The sequence below is a fragment of the Caretta caretta genome, chromosome 3, assembly GCF_965140235.1.
Source record: "Caretta caretta isolate rCarCar2 chromosome 3, rCarCar1.hap1, whole genome shotgun sequence".
NCBI lineage: Eukaryota > Metazoa > Chordata > Testudines > Cheloniidae > Caretta > Caretta caretta.
In genome coordinates, this window is record NC_134208.1 from 141,483,634 (window position 1) to 141,505,532 (window position 21,899).

At 39.4% G+C, this 21,899-nt stretch overlaps 1 long non-coding RNA gene across 1 annotated transcript in view; it reads left to right on the forward strand.

Moving 5' to 3' along the window:
- The first annotated feature begins 15,838 nt into the window (after positions 1-15,838).
- LOC142071435 (uncharacterized) overlaps positions 15,839-21,899 on the forward strand; it is a 38,635-nt gene continuing 32,574 nt past the window's right edge. Inside the window, exons 1-2 of the long non-coding RNA XR_012667464.1 lie at positions 15,839-15,995; positions 20,258-20,366. This is a non-coding gene — a long non-coding RNA (uncharacterized LOC142071435). The remainder of the gene's footprint in view (positions 15,996-20,257; positions 20,367-21,899) is intronic.

The window sequence follows — 21,899 nt, forward strand, 5'->3', positions numbered from 1 at the left end:
CCTGGAGCACTGCCACTTACTGTAGTTGTATAGCAATATACCATAGTGGCATTTTCCCTAAAAGTCTTCATGGACTAACAGACATCTTAGTTCCAAGACTGCTTGAATTAAAAGTAGGTAGTTCTGTTCATAAACATAGTTCATTTGTGTAGCCACACTAGTAGTGTCAAATCAGGGCATAAATATCGGATGTCAGAATCTAGAACAGAGATGATGACTTTTAGAGACATCAGCTTATATGCATTTGGAAGATGATACTAACATTTGGTATTACAGGCTCACCTTCTGAAACACTTGTTACCTGCTTTTATGTATTGGAAGTGCAATCCATGCTTTGGCTCCCATCCAAAGTGACCCAGTTTGATGGAGAGGAGGAAGAAAGAGAACACTGTAGTTACAGGTCAATTTTTTTTTTAAATAAAGGGAAAAATAAACACATTAAAATATAAGGAAAATTTATAGAAAGATTGGAGGGAAAACAGATGTGAATGACTCAAGAAAAGATGCATCAGGATATAGAAATCGGAAGTAGGAAGAGGAAAAGAAAACTAGTGTTTTTCTTCAGGTAACAGTTTAATCTGATTTAGTACAAAAAGCATTCTGAATATTTTTTTTCAGCTTTTGAGAGGGAAGTGTAGGTATTTCCCATCACCCCTTTGGATTCCTGTTGGATGCTGTGTGTCACCCACCCTATGGTTTTAGGAAAGTGTTAACTTTTCAAAGTACTTTTTTTTTTAAAGTGCTGGGTAGCATATAGCTCTAAAATGCAAAACCTCAGCCCTATTCCTCCTTGAAATATTAAGCACTTTTCATCCTTTGATCTCAAAGTGTTTTACAAAGGAAGGTGAGTATCATTATCTCCATTTTATGGACATGGAAATCTGAGGCACAAAAGTGAAGTGTCTTTCCCCCCAAGGTCCCCTCTAGACTCTGGGACTAGAACGCAGGTCTCCAGTGACTATGCATTAGCCACTGGACTGCAGCAGCAGCCCAATGGCTGAGAGAGCTAGAAAAAGATTAAATACTTTGAAAACCAGTGAGTAATGAAATCATTGAAGAAGGATGAGTAAAACTTGAAGCTAAAGCTGTGTTCGTCCTATGGTTAGGTAAAGGGGATTTGCTATTCTCAGTCTTCTGTTTGTTTTATGTTTTGCCCTCCATCAACCAGACCTTATACTTAGTGTTTGGTGCTTGCTTTTATACATGGCTCTTGGCCTTTCTATTGCAGGCTGACTCGAGTTGAATGTGCTTTAAAAATGATCTTGGGAGAAGTGGAAAATAATTTTAAAATCAGATGGATAACTGCAGAAACACTTAGTCCAAATAAAAGTGAAAGTTATGATTCCTTGAGCTATGCAGACCAGGACCTCTGGCAGGATTTTCAGTGACTAAAGATAGGCAACAAGCTGGATTTTCAAAAGCACCAAAGCAGGTTAAGTGCCTAACTGCCTATTTTTGAAAATCCCACTAGATAGCTATGTTTAAGCACCTAAATACCCCTGAAAATCTTCCTCTGTGTTCACCTTTGTAATTACAAAGGTGAAGAAAGGGCTCAAATCTGCAACTTTTTTACAGCTCAGTTTTGTAGTGGTTAATGCTGTGTATATCACCTCATCATCTCCTGTTGAGAGGTAACTGGCATTAGGTGGGAATAGAGACACCAGGGAACTAATTAACCTCTCTGACTCACTCACCCAACCCATTTGTACTATGCTGGGGAAGATGCCCAGCACTGCATTGCACAAAGCAGGATCTGTTGGAAAGGGCCACAACATGTGGAAATGTGCAGCAGTTTTTTCCATGCCCTTTGCCATTTGAGTCAAAGCCTGGATCTTCCACCCATATTTAGCTGACGACCTCCCCCTGCTTAAAAGCCATGCTGATTGTAGGATCATAGCCTTAGTTAGTTTAGTCTGGGGCAGTGAATATAGAACTTTGACTCTCCTAATTTGTTCCATTTTCTTTGTGCATGGGACCATTTTTTGTGCTATGTGATGCTGCAACAACACACCAGTGAGGTGGTTTGAGATTGTTTCACACAATTTGAAAACAGGTTTTGAATTGCTGCACTCTTTAGTGCACAAGGCATGAGAGCATGTGATCCTAGACTTGTCAAAAATCTTGCTGGCATGGACTCCTTCTGGAAACAAAAATAAAAATGTGGGATTCTGAGTGAAACCACCACAAAAGCCAGAGCAGACTCCAAAATAATGGTTTTTTGGGGGAAAGAGGAATGTAACTACCCCTTTTAAAAAGTGTTTTCATTAGGGCCCTGTCTAAAGAATTGCAGATGGAAATCTGTCAAAACTAAGACAATTGCAAAGTGCTGTTCCTACTGAATAAGGAAGGGCACTTGGAAGAAATGCATACATCAAGTGTTAAACATTGTGAGTTATGTATGATATGGTGCAAAGTTTTAACTTGTACTGCATAGAGAAAACTCTTGAAACTCCTCTTGTGAACAGTGGCCTATTTTTATTATAAACACTCAAATAATTAAGACTGTACAGCAGAACAATCAAGATAGGCACAGAAATGAAAGATATTGAGAAATGGTTTGGGTTTCTCTGAAAATTTTTGAGGTTTGGGAGGAAAAACTGATATATTTTGATTCAGAAGGGCCACCATGGTGCTTCATCGGAATTGTAGTGCAGGTGCCTTGCTCCTATTCTTTCTAAGCTGGGCTCTCTGTTAGACTACTTTTCCCATGATGCACTCTTGCTGAGGGGAGTGGGTGTATCATAGGAGATGGTCTAGCTGGGTAGCCTGGCTCATAGACGAGAATGGGAGCATAAGGTACCATGGTAGCAATTCAGAATTTCAAATATTTCAGTTTTCATCCAAAGACCAAAAGTTTTTGTTTTCCAGGTACTTGGGCTTTTGATGAAAAAACAAATTTTGCGGCAGAAACCAATAACTTTTAGTAAAAATCTCATTTAATTGAGAACTCTGTTTTCTGTCAGACAGTTTTGATGGAAACATTTCAACCAGTCCCAATAAACTTAAGCAGCCACATGACCTAATTTATGTAACTTCCCCTGTTCTTTGCTGCTGCTCTTTGTGTCTAATTTAACATTGAGGCCCTGTGACACTGCAACAGTTATGCACAGGCGTAACACTATTTATGTGAGTAGTCATATCAGAGTCAATGGGAATACCTACCCACATGAGTCAATTTACTCAGGTGTGTAGTTTCGAGATTAGGACCTTAGATTGTAAAGTCTTTGGAGAGAGAAACTAGTATTTTATTCCTTTTGTACTATTTGTCTGTAAAGCACCTAGTGTGTATTTGGGTTCTGTTACATAATGATCTCTGTGAGATTTCAGGCTCCTGCCATCCATCCTGTTTGGGTCTTTGTACACATTTCTGTGAGGCAACCAATTTTACAAAAACATCAGAACCGTAATCTGTTTTCCTCTCTTCTTTGTTGCTTAATGGATGACTCAACCTCCTTTTGTGATTACATAGCTTTAATTTGTAGTTTTTAGGATAGTGATCATTCCTCTTATTTATTTTTGGTTAAATATTCTTATTTGTTGATTATTTAATAGTTGTTTGGGTAGAGATTTAAAAAAAAATCAGCTTGGTGCCATAGACTGAGTCCAAAAGAAATTAGCTGCTCCATTGCACATATTGGAGTGGAGAGTTTACTAAGAACTCAGTCCTGCTAATAGACTGGCAGCCTTATAAAAGGGCTTAAAGATTCCATATAACTATATTCTGCATCAGTTTTAAGTGACCTCTCTCCATTTTATATGAAGAGTGTTTTCTGCTTTGAAACATTGACAGAAGTTTTCATTTATATTTATACATTAAATGTAATTTTAAACTACAAATTTGGGGGCTTGGGAGGTTGCTTCCTCTTCCTCCTCCCCTTTTTTTCCCCATGGTGTTTGTAGGGGAGACGGTGAGAGACTACATCAGATTACTTTAGTGCCTATTATGAACTAGGTGTGGCCCAGGAGTCTGTGAATAAGGCTTGTCCTTAATGCACAGCATTAATAAACACTTTCAATCAGTTGTCAAGTGCCACTAAGGAAGGAACAAATAGTTGTAGGAGAAAAAATGAAGGGGAGATGGTTAAATTTAAACAAAACAAAAAAAATAAATCACTGAAGTATAATTATGTTAATCATTGTAAATGATACAATTTTTCAATAACTGTGTTTAAAACTTGGTGGTCTAGCTCACAAAGGATATTTTGCTGGCCTGCTCTATTTATTTGATCATAGTTTAATTGGACTACAGCTGAAATAAGAAATGAAATATTTCTCGACAAAAAGGTAACATTGATGTAAGGTTTCTTTTTAAAGTACTAATTGCAAATGAGGGAGGATGCCTATTTTGGGGAAACTAGCTTTCACGGATTTACTGCTATTAACTGTAAATATAAAGGAAAATGCACAAAGCATATGAGGTACTGTAAATCATAATGAACTGAGAATGGGGTAATAGATGACATTTTAAAAACTGAAAATTAAAAAAATTAAGTATTGTCTGATTCTTGGGATAAAGTTATATGATGCATAGCACCATCCAGTCTGTCTGGACCAATGCAGGTTTTGTGGTTTTTTTTTTTTTTTTTTTGTAAAACATTACTTCTTGGCAAACTAGATATGCAAATGCCAGAATACACTAAAACCACATTTAATTGGACCCACTTGCCAACTTCTTGAACACAGCTTGGATTATTTCACTGGAGGCTGCTTCTGTTAAAAGATGGGGGAGGAGGAAGTGGCATATTGACAAGGCTTCAGATTTTTTTTTCCCCACTAGCAGTACAATTCTGCTATGAGCCAAGTTTGGAAGTATTTTACTATGTTTAATAATAATTATTATTAAAAATATTGTAAACATATGCATTTAAGTGGAATGCAATGGGAGTAAAATCATGTCATGAATTTAGCTTTGGATTAATTTTCAAACTTTTCTTTTTTAGTGTAGCTGCCCTCCACAATAACGGAAACCCTACGGAACTATAGAGAGTCTAAGGATCTCTCAGAAAATTCAAACATGGATATTGGATGCTGTATTTATGCTTTATTATCTCAGTGAAAAATAGAAACCACCAAAAAGTTACTTCTGTAATTATATCAATACTGTGAACAATTAAATATAAGTTTGATTCCATTTATGACATCCCCTTTCTTTGCTATACAGCTTAGAGCCTAAAATGTTTAGGATAGGGACTGTCTTTGTTCTGCTTGTACAGCATCTACCAAAATGGGGTCCTTCCTGGTCCATGACTAGGGCTCCTAGGTGTATCAGTAAGACTAATAATAGTAATGAGGATGGCAATACATTCCTGGGCGATAGCCAGACACAAATTTAATTTACTTAAACTGTAAGCTCTTTGGGGCTTTTTGTTATGTGTTTGGACAGTGCCTAGCATGATGGGGTACTTAGCTCTCAGCTGGGGGCCTCGGTGCTATTTCAATACAACTAATTATTGAGTACTAGTATCCTTTTGGCCTCTGAGAATAGTCATCCCTAATCCACGAAAAAAATGTCCTAACCATTGTCATGTTTCTAATGTGTAAGTGCAGGTCCAACCTGGGTTCTTTCTCTTGAGCCACTACCCTATTTATCTGTGAACCTTAACAAAGGTGCCATCCCAACTGGTTCTCATGGCACATGTGATGGTTTGCATTGAACTCAACACACTATGTGCAAACCTTATGATTTTCTCACATTCCAGCTCGAGCTGCTTAGCAATTGTGCAGCACTCTGTTACGAGCATGACTTTTTCTGTTTGTTTTGTGCTGCAGTAGCAGAATAATAGTTTGCATGAAAAAAAGAAAAGGAGTACTTGTGGCACCTTAGAGACTAACAAATTTATTTGAGCATAAGCTTTTGTGAGCTACAGCTCATTTCATCGGATGCATCACGAAAGCGCACGAAAGCTTATGCTCAAATAAATTTGTTAGGCTCTAAGGTGCCACAAGTCCTCCTTTTCTTTTTGCAGATACAGACTAACACGGCTGCTACTCTGAAACCTGTCAGTTTGCAGTGAGAAGCAAGGAAAGAAAACATTTATTTGTACATGCTATGCAGTATGTTTTCTCAAATTTTTCTCTATTCTCCTATAATATTTCAGTGTCAGTCTTAATTTTATTAAAGTTTGATGTCTTCATGTTGTTTTTATCCTCATTTGAAATTTGCTGCAGCATGTTGGATGTGTAAAGGTTACTTAAGGACATCAGCACTGCATTCCTTGAATGCATGCAGTCATTGGGCAATTCAGCCACACCTGCCCTACCACATTTTGATGTCGTTTGTCATCTATAACCTCTTAAATGTCACTTTCTCAAAGGCCTAAAATGTTTTCACTATCAGCAAGGATCTGGAAAAATAATCTTGAATAACAGTGTCACTAATTAGGGATGAAGTGTTACTTAGATAGGAAACATCTATTTTCAGGTACTTAGTATTGTTTTCAGAAGCTTCTAATATGTTCTTCACCCATGGTCTTATTAACCCAAAGCAAACTTTCCAGAGGAAATTTTTATTGTAGAGGTTTGTGAGTTATCAGAGAAGGGAAGAGGAATTTCTTCAGTTTTAGAAAACATTTCTGATTCTTTTTTCTTTTCCACATAAATAACTGAAGTGGTGTGTATTTAAAACTTACTTAGATCTGAACTCTGACCATCTCAAGGAGTTCGGGGTGTGCAAATCTGAGATTTCGGTTTAGCCCATTATGAACACAAAGGCCATTTTCAAAATTCAGATCAGGGTGCAGAAGATTTTTAACATCCATAAAAATCAACAGTGTTTGGATTCAGGGCCTTGATAGGGATCTACACCTATTTCATTCCATTACCATAATTTCTAAGCACCTCATAATCTGTAATGTTCATCCTCACTACATCCCTGTGAAGCTGTTAAATACTGTTGTCTCCATTTTACAGGGATCTGACACATCCAGGCCTGGTCTTACACTTCAAATTTTTTTTTTTTTGTGCTGGCATGGCTATGTTGGTTGGAAGTGTTGGGGGGGGGGGGGAATCACACCTCTAGCCAACGTAGTTTTGCCAGCAAAAGCTGTGGTGCAGACACACAGGTATACTGGCCAAAAAGCCCTTTCACCAATAAGCTCATTTAGTTCACAGACCTGGTATAAGCTATACCAGCAAAAACACTCCTTTGGTGATATAAGCTGTCTCCACTAGGAGGTTTTGGTGGTATAGCTAGAGTGGCAAACCCATTCTAGTGTAGACCTGGCCGGGGAGACCAAATGACTTTTTCCAAGGTCATGCAGGAAATCTGTGGCAGAGCAAGAAATGGATCCTGGTTTCCCAAGTCCCAGTCTAGTGTCGTAACCACAGGACCACCCTTCCTCTTCTCATCTTTGTTAATGTTGAAAAATTGCATCCAATCAGTGTCTTATATCTTAAGGCTCAATGATCAGTGCAAGGGAGGTAGCCAAACCTGCCAACACCATTAGAAAATAGCTTTTGGAATGCAAGATTCAATCTGCTCAGCCAAGAGACCACTATAATCCATGCTCTGTAAAAATGAATACCACTTATTTTAATTATTTGATAAAAATTGTTAAAATAGCTTTTCACTTGAGGTGTTCCCATTATGGTGCTGCAGAGACTGATATAGGTGGAAAGTTAAGAGCTAAATATGTATAGGATGGCTAACAGGAAGGACGTTGGTCTACAAACATTTGAAAGGTATAAACAGCCAAGAGGGAGAGGAATTTAAGGGTATTATAAGGAGGAATAATTTAAGAGTAATAGGCTCAAGTTACAAAAGATAAACTTTACACTGACTATCTAGATACAGTTCCTGAAAGTGAGATCTGTAGAATCCAGAATAGAAAGCCCCTTTCCCGGGCACACTTTAAATGTGACTGGGTATAGCTCTATATGTACTATGGAAAACAAGTCTGCATTGGAGAGAGTGATGAACTCTCCATCCCCTCAACCTAGGTTCACCTCTTTATGGCTAGATGGAAGATGAGTCCTGAAACTTATTACTGTTGCAATATGAGGTCGTGCTATAAAAAGGCTGAAAACAACTGAATTAGATAACCTAATGGTTTCTGCCCATCTCTCATGTCTGCGATGCTGCTACAAAGTGGCACAGTAGTCAGTTGGAGTGAAGTTAGAAATAGAGCCGGGTGAAATTTTTCACAAGTCTTTTTTGGTGAAAAATGCAGATTCAGCAACACACTATTTCATGAATTTATGTTGATTTTGCCCAATTGTTTTAGTAAAAAAAAAAAATCAGAAAAAAATTAGAGGTTTTGTTTGGGCATTTTTTAAATGCAACATTTCAATTTTTCTGTTCTAAAGAAATTTTCAAATTTTGATTTTATTTTAAAAACTAATTTTCAAATCAGTAGAAATTAAAATGAAACCTTTTGATTTTTGTCCAAAGAACATTTTTTGACTTTTCAATTAGCTGAAAATACTGAAAAATTTCATTTTTCATTCTGCTTGCAAAATTTTTTTTTCAATTTTTCTGAAGGGTCAGTGAACTGAAAAATCCATCATTTCCCCAGCTCTGATCAGGAGTGGGCTAGTGAAAGGTCTATATAATTCCAATATAAGTGGCATTTGCAAAACTACTTTATGGCTTGGGAACCTGATCCTTGACAGCCAGTCTGATCGCTGCTTTCACCCAAGACATTTTTCTAAATGTTAGCTCCAAATCTACACCGTAGCTGTCTCTAAGAGTAGCTCCTTCATGTATTCCTGCCTATACTGCCGGCAGAACAGTTCATTCCTGGGGAACAGGTGCACCACGAAGCACAGCTTTTAAAATGGGGATCTGCCACTAAAGCGACTTAAATGAAGATGTCTTTGCTGCAGCAGAGACGGTACGTTTCTGTGGCTCTTTCAGCCCTCTCTGCCCCAGTAACTGCGGCACAGCCATTCTCTTAGCCTTAATGGGGGAGAGAGAATAAGTCACGGTGTTCTCTCCTAGGGAGTCAATTAATGTTCATTTCTTTGTTTAGCTATGTGTAAATGTGAAATAAGTCCTTTCGGCTCAGAAATATGTTTTGCAACATAGGCAAAGGAACGTATAACAATTTCGATGTTAAATCCACTGAGTTTAGCAGCAAAATGATGATGTTCATCCCAAATTCAATCTAAAATATGATTATTCAAGTAGGTTCTTTATGGCTCACACAGAGTCATTGCTAATACATTCTTCTGGCCACAGGGTATCCTCGTGGACCCCTACAAAATCCCATTATCTTCAATGGGGGCTGCACAGGTGTGAATTGGGACAGAATTTGGTTTTGCAATTAGAATTTGAGATAGCAATTCTCTTTGCTGCGCATAAGCCAGGACAGAATCTAGCTCACTCGCCCGAAGCTGGACTGGCTTTGCAGTGTTAACAGCTGTAAAAAGCTGTTGTCATTAATTAAGCAGATACGACTCTTTATACGCACAAGGAGCTGATAAGTTGAGTAAGATGGGTGCCATTTTTACTCAGTTGGCTTTCAGCATAGAATCACACTTTAAAGTAGTGTCTGAATTGACCTACTTCTACTTGCAATCAACATAAAATCATTTTTACAGTAAATGCAAGTAAAGTGATAAGTGGAAGGCCTGGATTGCCCTGGTATGCACTATTAATATACACTGTCAGACTGTCCTAATTAGCAATTGTCGAAAGTTCATCTAACTTCATGATAAATACCTCTTGTATTTCAGGAGCATGACATGCAAGAGGTTAAAATGATTTTTAAAAAATCTTGCAGTGTGACTACGCTCTTCTGCATGGAGTAGGTATTTCAGAATGGGCAGCAACCAACTTTTGTTGAATTTTAAATGAGCTGTGATGTGGGCTAATGGCAAACTGGGTTGCAAACATTGCAGGGGAATATTAGTTTGTATTTTACATAGAAATGCTTTAAGTGTTAGGTTTTTTTAAATATATATATAAAACTACTTTTGAGGCCAAATTTCTCTTGATAGTATTCCTTCAGCACCCATATTACTATTAGAGCTTGTCAAATAGCATTTGTTGGATCCAAATTTGAAGCAGATTTAGAAAAGTGCCTACAGCTTTCAGGAGCTGGGCCACTGCAGTAAAGTGAGATTTCTGTGAATCAATATGTTACAGTAGTCTGATAAATTGAGATTCAGACAAAGATGTTCGAGACATGGAAAGACTTCTCTACAATGACAGATGGAAAAGAGGAGGACTGTTTTAATTTAGAGGGGAGAGCAAGCAATCAGGGCACAATAGCAGTGTATCAAATAGCGAATGCCAAGAAAAATTGGGTGCTCTAGTTCATTCTATCATAGGCATCTAATGCTACGGAAAGGCTATAATAAATTTTATATATAAGAAAACTCCTTGTTACAGCATATTTAGTTTACCTATGAATCTCCCTGTCAGAAGATACCAATGAGTCAACAGTGTGAAGAAGGGGGGGAAAATAGACATTTAATGTATAATGAGATCATCTACAATTGCAGGAGAATAAAAAATTAAATGGGAAATAAATCCTACTTTAGGACAAAAGCCAACAAATAATTCCTGAGGTCAGGAAGAAACTTCCCCTATGGTCAGGTTATTCCAAAACTGTCCAGTACTGGATTCTTGTTCCTTGCATGCTAAGCAGGTGCTGTTTGCCCCTCTGTCTGAATCAGGATAGTGGATTAGATGATCAGTTGGTCTGATCTATATTCCTAGAAACTACTATTAAATTCTATAATTGTATCCACCAAATCCTTATGTGTTTGGAAACAACCACTTTTAGCTTGGCACAAAGGAAATTGGACATGGAAGTCCTAAAATTCACAGTGTGAGTGGGAGAGGTAGCTAATACCGAGTACAATGTGCTGAAAAGGAACCCTAGGGAGTGAGCGTATGCACAAATTAACTCCGAGACAACCCTTGTGGCCTGAAGGTTGCATTTGGTGTGTGGCTTTCAAGGGGGCTACAGAAACAGAGTGCCAATTACATGATGAACAAAGCTGGCATTTCATTCAGTGGCCACTGGCTTGTACTTTCCATGTCAGTTTGGCCACTACCCCTCATCAACTTTGTGACTAATGTTACAGCATGGCATGACTGGCCAAGTATTGCCATTCAAGAAGGTTAGCAACCAGTGTAGGTCTAGTGCATGAACTGCTAGTTTCAAATGTTTTAAAACAATGCTATGATCATTCTTAATTTCTTTAGAAGGCTGTTAAAGATCTATACTCCTACTAGCTGCAAGTGACTGAAAAGGTAAGACAATCCTTTCTCCTCCTTGCTCCCTGGAGTTGTGGTAGGACAAATTATTTTTCTTATGAAAAATGTTCTGTGGCAATAAACGTACATTCAGGTACCAAACTGCAGAAAATTTCTGGTAAGGTCCCTGCGTGTAATCTATATTCTAATTAATACTCTGCATAGTATAATCAACAGAAATCTTCTGGCAGTCATAGTCCGGTTTACAAAATGTTCAGCTGAGAGGTTTTTCGAGCCTCTCCACAGTTCAGGGTAATTAAACAAAGCTGCTGGAGGGGGTTCCCCTTGCAGCTGTTTTAATACTGGAAACGGGGAGTGGTGCTCAAAAACCCAGGCAACCTCTGGCAACCTCACTCTGCAGTGGAAGGCTCTTTGGAACAAAAACGAAAGAATCTTTCCTTTTTTTTTTTCTGCTGCTGTTGAGCTGGTCTCTCTCCCATTGTCTGAGTGCCAGAGCTGCAAGCCTACCCTGCATCCCTTGTATCTAACATACTGTCCATTCTACAGCAGGTGCAAGGGAGGCAGTGGGACTGTTCAGTTTGTGAGGCACTCCAACAACCTCAAAAGTAGAAGATTACAGGTATCTTTATAATATGCTGTGGGGGAGGAGGAGGGAAGCACTCTGGCTCTGTTCGCTTGTGCTAATTGATTACTTCTGCTGCAGCTATTCACACTTTTTAAAAAAATTTGCAACAAGTATATTTATTTATAAGCAAAGAATAAAAACCTAACAGCTTCATCAGAGTGTCAAGCTAGAGTGAAACTGCATTTAGAATGCTTTATGAAGGCAAAGGCTGCAGTTGCTCAGAGTTGGAAACCATTTACCTGGAAACCTAGATATAGTCACGGAGTTGTAAAAAATAATTTTAAAAATAAAACGTTACATTGTTGTGATGCACTGCATGGCAGTAGGGCCTCATGGATAGAGAACTGGGATTCAGGAAACCTGATGGCCACTGGCCTGCTGGGTGAACTTAGCTAATCACTTAACCACTCTATGCCGCAGTTTTCCGGTCTGTAAAATGGGGATAATGATACTTGCCTCCTTTGTAACGTGCTTCCAGATCGACTGATGGAAAAGCACTACATAGGCTCGAGTAACAAATGCAATTTTATATTACCTCATTCTTAACTCCCAACAGGTAGTTTGGCTCTTCTTGTGCCTATGCTGACAGATCAGGTTCATGTTGGCACCATTTGAGCTTCCTTTTTTCTGCTTCCTTTAAGATCAGATATCAGTTTCTTTTGTTGGAGCCCACCCTGGTGGGAAATGTCGTCTTTCATTTAACAGGCTACATACTGAGAGAGGTTTCTTGTTTTGGAACAAGGTAGAAAATAAAACAAGAATCACAAACAAGATATCACTATGAAAAGCAGAGCTAGCTAGGCTATAGGCTCCAATAAGACAGAGAGACCTGGTTAAGCAAGATGAAACCTCTGTGTGTGTATACATACATATAAGAAAGTTATTGGCCTCAGTCGTTGTTCCCATCTTTTTTTTTTTTTTTTAAGTGAACCAACAAGGAGTGTGTGTCTGTCGCTTCAGACCCAGAAAGTTTCTTTTTGCATTGTAGGAAAACCGTGATCCTTTGTTCTTCCAAATAATTCCCTTGTGTTGAAGTCCAGTTATCCATTAAGGCCCCAGTACTGCAATTGACTGTGTGGGAGTGCAGGGGTGCACAGCTGAAGCACTTAGAAGAGAGTAAAATGATCAGAAACAGTCAGCATGGATTTACCAAGGGCAAGTCATGCCTGACTAATCTAATTGCCTTCTATGACGAGATAACTGGCTCTGTGGATGAGGGGAAAGCAGTGGACGTGTTGTTCCTTGACTTTAGCAAAGCTTTTGACATGGTCTCCTACAGTATTCTTGCCAGCAAGTTAAAGAAGTATGGGCTGGATGAATGGACTATAAGGTGGATAGAAAGTTGGCTAGATTGTCGGGCTCAATGGGTAGTGATCAATGGCTCCATGTCTAGTTGGCAGTCAGTATCAAGTGGAGTGATTCCTGCTCTACCTTGGTGGGTCTTGCGCTTATTGGCGGATTTGCTCACCTTGGAGCTTCACGGCAGCCCTCAGCTTGGCCGTTTTTCTGAATTCACAGTCCAGGTCGACTCCTTCTGTGTCTGACCAGGAGTTGGGAGGATTTGGGGGGAACCCAGGCCCGCCTTCTACTCCGGGTTCCAGCCCAGGGCCCTGTGGAATGGAGCTGTCTAGAGTGCCTCCTGGAACAGCTGTGCGACAGCTACAACTCCCTGGGCTACTTCCCCATGGCCTCCTCCCACCACCTTCTTTATCCTCACCATAGAACCTTCCTCCTGGTGTCTGATAATGCTTGTACACCTCAGTACTCCAACAGTCCGTGTTCTCACTCTCAGCTCCTAGTGCCTCTTGCTCCCAACTCCTCACACGCACACCACAAACTGAAGTGAGCTCCTTTTTAAAACCTAGGTGCCCTGATTAGCCTGCCTTAATTTTATTCTAGCAGCTTCTTGATTGGCTGCAAGTGTTCTAATAAGCCTGTCTTAATTGTCTCCAAAAGGTTCCTGATTGTTCTGGAACCTTCCCTGTTCCCTTACCCAGGGAAAAGGGACCTACTTAGCCTGGGGCTAATATATCTGCCTTCTATTACTCTCCTATAGCCATCTGGCCCGACCCTGTCACAACACATAATATAATTTAAATAAATTTTATGCATGGCACAGTACTAAAGCTGAAAGGTTAGGCCAGTCATAATCAATTTAACATTTGTGGAATGCGAACACTAGAAGGAATGTGAACAGACCCAAATTCACCTAAATATCTGAATTAATATTTGTAGAACATTTGTTTTGCTGGTTTGGCCCAACTCTAGACAGCACAGCTTTCTGATGAATACAACTTTGTCACTAACTGGAAGTAGTAATCTTGCTCTATCCATTAGTTACTGTATATACAGCTTGTATATATAATATTTATATTTTCCCCTAAGTTGTGAAATATATAAAAGTATAATTTCACTAACTGAGAGCTCATCATTCAGATGACAAGGTGCAATCAATAAATCATGCAGCACTTGTGGTTATTCTGCATGTCAGCTCATATTTCCATGTCGCTGTCCCGACTGTTACTGAGTGTTTGTGTTGTTGTACCTTTCCACCTCCTCAGCATTGATTTAGGAGTTATTATTCTGGGCTCATAGTAACTGTAAAAAAAGCAAGTTCCAAGTGTCTCTGCCAAAAGGAGGAAATGAAATGAGCAAGTCAACAGACAATTCCACTTGTCAAACACCACTTGCCTCCATCTATGACTTTGTTAAGGAAACGTGTGTTTGGGCAAGTTGCATGAAGTAAACAGATTGCCTCCTTAGCAGGATAACCTCAGTATCCAGTAAAGAATCTTGGTCCCAACAGTTGTGCTCCTCGAATGAAATGTAAAAACCAAGGCTACTTTTAAAACTTACAAATTGTAAGCTTCTGAATAATGCATTACAGCATCCAGACTGGCTATGTGGGGGAAAAAAAAAGTTTTTTAATGGACAACCAGACGGATAAGGATGGTATTAAAAGAAGAGTTTGACATACCAAAAAAAAAAAAAAAAAGTACTTGCACACTTTTGAGATTGACTGTCAAATCATTTCACATCTGTACCTAAAGCAAACAGACATAATGCTAACAGCTTGCTACAACTCAAAAATGCCACCCACTAATCAGTCCACCTGTGGAATTCTCAGTCCATCTTGCAAGCCTCATACCCGACTGCCAAGAAGCTTGACAAGAAAATGTATATTAAAATGTTGAGTAAGACTGGAAATACAATGTGGCGTAGTATAAACAGAATGCACTTGGTGTGTGGAAAGTGAATATGCCTTTTAATTCAACTTCTGAGTACAGATGATGACCCAACACTGTTTGCTCCTGCCTTTGCCAATTGTGAATGACTAAGATGATTCACTGACTAGAAGGCATATGCACTTCCCCTGTGTGATGGCTTCTCACTCTGTTTTGTAAAATAATTCTCTCAATTACTTTTTGCATACGGGGGTAATTAACAATTACTGGAATATAAGCATTTGCAGGATCATCCTCAACAAAACGTACCAAGAAATAAATATCCCCTATGGAATGGATGCATCCTTCAGTGTAGGACAAAAATGTTTTTTTGAGAGTGTGCATTTCATGAGCATACTTCCTTGAGACTAAATTACACTGGTTACAGCACCAGGTAGCCAGGTACTATTTAACATACTGGCAAAATGATCATTTCACTCTTTTTATCCCCCCAAAGCCCCAAAAGAATGTAAAACACTGAGACACTAGAGGAGAAAGTTTTCTGGGAGTCTGAGATTGGAAAAGAAGGGATAGGGAATGTGCTGCGAAGGGTAATTATTATGTACAACACTGGATCAGAAGGTTGTGCAGTCTGTGGTGTTGCAGGAGATACTGTGGAACGATTAGATTCTTTAGATACTATTTTCTATATGTTCCAAACCTCCATTTCCACACAATAGCTGTTTTCTGTATCTGTGAGTACAAAACGCTATTTTAACATCTGTTCTTTTAAGGCTATTTGCTCTGGGAAGGCAGCGTGTTTTGCCATAAATTTAGGTCATTAATTTGTATCTGTTCTTTGTTTATTTAAGAAACAGGACAAAAGGGCAGCTGCTGAAACATTTGGCTGTGCCGAGGGGTAGTGGGCTCAACATGCTGGAGTTCTGCACACGACCAGCTTGAGTTTGTATCTACAGCTACAGGACAGAACTTTATGGAAACACTTTGCCAAGCCATGTGGCGCTCCGCTCTCCTTTGCGTCAGTACCCTTTTAATTACCTGATTCAGGGAGGGGGTCGTTCTGGAAAAGTGTTGATGGCATAACAGAACCCTAGAAATCTGTATGCGAACAGGTTTTTAAAAAGTGATTTTTATAAGGCAATTATTTTTTACTGCATTGATTTAAGTGCTGCAATTGGCCAGCAAATCTATCACACTCCAAGTAAATATGACCTATATAATTAGGCATTTATAAACAGAAGCACAACAATACCTAGTAAATTGATTGTTAACAGCATTTAATGCTCTTAAATTGGCCACTAAGTGCAGAATAATTTCTAGGGTATTATTGATATTATAAAGCATTACAGAGGTTTTATTTATTATCTTAAATGTAATGGGCTCAGGCAAATTAGGTGTGTTTGAAAAGGTCATTTTTTTGCTGCGTGATTCTGTGACTTCTAATCAATTTAATCAAACCTGATAGAAAATCACATGAGTATTTCCAAATACGTTTTTCTCATACAACCACATGTATCTTAAAATGTAGCATATTATTATCTCTACATGAAACCCAAGCCCCCAATTAAAGTTAAAAACAAATGACCTGATCCTGTAAACACTTAACTCACCAAGTAGTCCCTACTTATGGGGCAGAATCTGACACATTTATTCCGACTGAGTAGTGCTTTGCTCCATAAGTGATACAACTGAAACCAAAGAGGCTATATGTAGAGTAAGTACTATTCAACATGAGAACCAGTATCAAAATATGTCTCTAAAAGTCCCAATAGGTCCAGTCCTACTCTCAAAAGGGAGTAGGCAATAGGAATTTTGCAGTTGGTTTCAGTGGAAGCAGGGTTAGGCACATTGACTATAAGGGTTATATCAGTGGTCCTCAGACCCATTACTAGGCATATTCCGTGTATACTTTATAGAGACTAGTCTCTCTAGAAACAAGGTGGCTATTGAAGGGTTAGATGGTGAAAAATATTTTGTAAGTGGTCTTCAATATGCTACCTGAGTTTGACAGAGGGTTCCTCTGGCCTTTGCTGGGTCTTTGAAGGTACGCTAAATTTAAACATTTTGGGGGATTAGCCATCCTTATGGGTGGTGAATGATAGTTACTGAATCCCAGATCCTTAAAGGTATTTAGGTGTCTAAATCCCATGGAAATCAATGGGAGTTAGGTGCCTAAATACCACTGAATATCTGGGCCTGAGTCATGAAATGCTGAAGAGCATGTCATTATAGAAAATCCCAGACGAACTATATAATAGGGATGAAACGATTAGGGTTTTATAGAAATTGTTCTTAAAACTGATAGAATTTGTATTCTATCGAAAACAGGTATAGATAGCCATTGTATAGAATTTTTGTTCCCTCCTGGTGATCATATAGAAAACGATGCCCCTTTGTTAGTATTCTGTAAGTGGGTTTAAAAATTCTGCAGAATAGTTATTATTCTCCTCTTAAGTTCTATAAGACTTTTCCATAAGAATGTGACTGCTCCATCCTCAGAGGCAAGAAATTCAGACCCCCAACCAAATGAGTAACTCTTGGAAATGGGCTTGGCAAATATGTTGCAGTTTATCAGGTCTCTAGATAATACACAGGACTCAGCTACCAAGATAAGAACCTGACATAAATAAATTTAAAATAAATTTTAAAACAAAATAAAAAAGGAAGAAAGAAAGAAATCCAGTGTGAATTGTAAGGTAATGTATTATCTTTGTTTTAAAGAGTGCCCTGCTGATAAAATCCACTGATAATTCAGAATATATTAGACTATTTGAAAACATAAAATCTGAGAATAAGAATATTTATAGATGTACTATAGCTATTACTGGTAGTGCTGTCTATATTTAAGGTTACCCTGACATTTCATATTATAAGACTCTGTTTTCAGGTACTTGTGTTTTCAGCAAGACCAGTTCAGCTATTTCAGAGAATGAGATTGGGGAAAAGGACTTTGTTTTGCCGATGTTAAAAAACTCTAACAACCACTTTGTTAAGCACTAGTGCCTCTGTTCTTTGGAGTAGGGACTTGAAATTTGGTAAGGGAGGTACCCTGGTGTTGGGGATGTAACTTTGGCTGTTCCTGTGCAAAAATGCCCAAATTTGGCCAAGTTATAAGCCTTTGCAAAATCTGTTTCTACATGCTCAATAGAGATTTGTTAGAGTTGGGCAGCTAAATGCTCTCAAGATTACATCTGTACTGAGTTTGCTTCAGCTCTGGGCTGCAGGGGCTGGGCAAGATTTTGTCTGCAACTGCTGTTGCTGGCTGCTGCAGGCCTCTAGAACGTAAAAGAAGGAGCCTATGACTCTAGTACTCTTGGCCCCCCTGCAGGGCCCAGGCAGTGAGGAGGAGGAACAGGCTGATTCAAATGCATAAGTTACAAGAAGTCCTGGGGGAGAGGGCAGTGGAGGGAGCTTACTGGGACAAGGAGAATGGGGGTCAACAGCAAATGGAAAAGGGAGGGCAGAACTGGGGTCGGGGGAGAGTGGGACTGGCAAGCTGATGGAACTGTAACAAGGTGCCAGGGGGTGGGATGGAAGAGAAACAGCTGACATGGGGGGCAGGCTGGAAGGGATGGTGCAAAAGGGATCAGGTGCTTCTTGAGCACAATAGGGGAGAAGAGTCTGTGCCCACAAGAGAACATTCCCCTTCAGAGCCTGGAATGAAACCCAAGAATCCTGAGTCTCACCATGCCTCTTCTGTCAGCAGATATCTCTATTACTGGTCCACACAGAGGATGACAGCCTAGTAGTACTTCAATCAGGTACTCTGTTAGCTCTAGTGGCAGAAGTCTTTGCAGTGCAGCTAAAGGTTCCAACCATAGTGATGACCAATTTGGATATCTGAATACTGTCAGATAATGGAATTTGGTTGGGGGAGGGGTGTTTGCTTTTTTAAAGTCTATGAAATTACATATAAAAAGAGTGTTAAAAGAAAATGGAGTGCAAAGTCAAGCACTCAAAAATTAAGAAGTGTGAGGTTTAAGATTACCTGTACAACCTTAATTTGTCCCCCTTGTGCATTTGCATTATGATAGTCTTTAATTGCATGATCATATACTATTTTTCCACAGGAACATTGCCTCATTCAGTGCACCTTGCCTCTGCCACAGAGTTTCTGTGTGATGCTGGGCAAGTCACTTAAGCAGTAGAGACAGCTCTCATGATTTTATTATGACTCTAATGATTTTGGGGTGGGTTTTTTTACCTATCTCATGAAAACACAATGAAAGGGGCCAACTCACAAATTTTCCCTTATTCAAAGTAGCCACCATTTCCCATTAGTGTCAATGGGGGCTGAAGCCAGCAAAATGGCTGCCATTTCTCTACTCTCTGCATGTGGAAGTGAGGCTGCCCTTAATAAACTTGGTTGCCACTCTTTGCAGTGAGATTGAAACTGCTGCCACTCTATGGTTTTTGGGGGCTGTCCAGTACACAGGGCCTGTGAGGAGAAGCAGACTGTGAAAGATGGATGGGGAGACTGAGGGGGAGCAAGAGGAAGATTTAGGGGTTGTAGAGGAATTGGGGGCAGGAAGGAGGGGTGAGAAGGGAAAGAGGAGTGGGGGTTCAGAGCAGAGAGAGTAGGGGTGGGGTGGGATGTGAAGGGCTCTGGAGCAGGGGGAGGCTGGACAGGGGTGAGGAGTGGAGTGGAGGAGGGAGCCCAAACCAGTGAGAGGCAGATGAGGAATTGGGGGAGGGAGTCTTGGGCAGAGAAAGGGGCGGGATGGAAAGTTTTACTTCTTGCAAAAGGCTAAGCCAAACCCCTATTGTTTTCACAGTGATATTATTGCTTATATGAATGATTTAAGTTTATATCAGTATATAAATCTGCAACTCATCAACCCTAAAACATAAGTTCTATGTAGGAGTCTGAATCATGATGCATTAATTCGGCCAGTGGTCCGAAGCTATTTATCATCCAGGCTTTCTTTTATCAAAGGAAATAAACAAGGCTGGGAGAGAGAGTCAAGACAGTAATGTGATGGCAGTGGCCCTATTTTAGAGATGAGGCGAGCTCTCCATCTGAGTAGCCAGGGAGACATGTACATTTCCGTGTGCATTAAAGGTTGACTTTGCGACCTACTGTGTTCATTTTCTCTCTCACTCACACTGGCAGAGGAGAGAGGGTAGTTAAAAGACAGATTAAAAAAACCATCAAATCACGTTTTTTAAATATCATGATTTTTGGTGGCTTGACTCATGATTTTTGATCTCTTGAGGCTAGCAATAGTGCTTAAACAGAATTTTCACAGGCAGCCACTAATTGTCTTTCTCATTTTCTAGGTTCCCAACTTGAGGCCCTGGGGTCTGATTTGCAGAAATGCTGAGTGCTCACAGCTGCAACTGAAGTCAATGGAAACTGTGCTTTGAACATAAAAAACGATATTTAATGGTAAGCACTCTGAAAAAAATCAGGCCCTAGGTATCTGAAATTGGGCACCCCAAAATACTGCACTCTTGTGATTTAAATCTCTCTCTGCCTCTGTTCCTATCAGTAATATGTGGATAACACTACTTCCTTACTTCAGTGGGATGCTGTCAAGATAAATCAATTAATGTGTGTGAAGCACTCAGATACTATAGTGATAAGTGCCATAGCAAAGCCAATGAAGAAATTAATGTTTCTGTTTCCAGAGCAGGATTTGAATACTGTACCACACATTCAGGAATAAAGATAAAACAAAATGTTGAAGAGCTGTTCACTCGGTGACCACTGGCCATCCTATGCACTGAATGAGATAGAGGTCCTGTGGAAAAAATATGTGATCGTCTTACTAAGACTGTATCATGATGCATATGCACAAGGGTGCTGAATTAAGGTTGTGCAAGCAACCTTAATTCTGGCATTTCCTAACTTTTGAATGCTTGACTTTGCAAGCTTAATATTCTTTCAGTGTAGTTTCTTGTGTGTGGTTATATATATAGATAGATAGATATAATTACATACTTGATTTGAATTTCTTTTCTAAACCATAATAGTCAATACGAGAGAGAAGCTGAATCTTGTGTACTATTAAAAAGAAATGATTTAGCAACCTAACTGTTTGTTGCTGTGCACAATAGAGCAAATATACCTGCAAGAACCTCTCCCCCTCACCTCATCCCTAAGACACGAATGGTAAACAGGAAATGGAAAATAAGAAAAAAAGGAAGGTCTGTAAACACTGAAAGTCAGTACAGGAAGCACTCATTTAGCTGTAAGGTAAGATTAGAGCACAAAATAGTCAATACACCTCTGATTATGAGCATCTGCAAGGGGAGAAGGTCAAAGAAAGCATCATTTGATGGGTTTTCAAATTCTGCATAAAAAAACAGTCTAGGTGTTGCAAAGATTGTCTTTCACAGTTACTCTTCAACACTCACAGCGGCTGGTGGCCTTGTAATGTGAAAACACAGATTCCCCACTAGATCTTGGGCAGGCCAGTTATATGAAAATGTGCATAATAAGTGGCGCAAAATCACCAGAGCGCTGTGAAAAGGATAAAATTAGCTTTGTACTCTTCTCACTTTGGATAGCTCCTTGCTGAACATATGTTGAGAACTGAAGATCAGCATCTGAAGGTAAATAAGAGCAAAACTTCCCAAGTGCTGCAGATGCATTTTTTTGCCTGTTCAGGTGATTTGATGAAACAGAGCAAGAGAGACAGTCAGAAAGAGAAAAATGCATGAAAAGGCCAGGAAGACCAATTAAAAATTAGGCAGCTATTTGTAATTCGGGCCTGTAAGAATTGTGTATTATTTGGGGAGAGGAGGTAGCAGAAAGTGTAGTGGTATTTTCTTAGTGTGATTTTTGCACTGAAAAATCATTTATGTGTTTAAAAGCAGTACAACATATTGAAGATTTCAGCTATTCTGTCTTAATGTCCTGCAGATTTTGCTCATTCCTTACTCAGGTAGTGTTGCATGATCTTGTGGATGGAAAGGA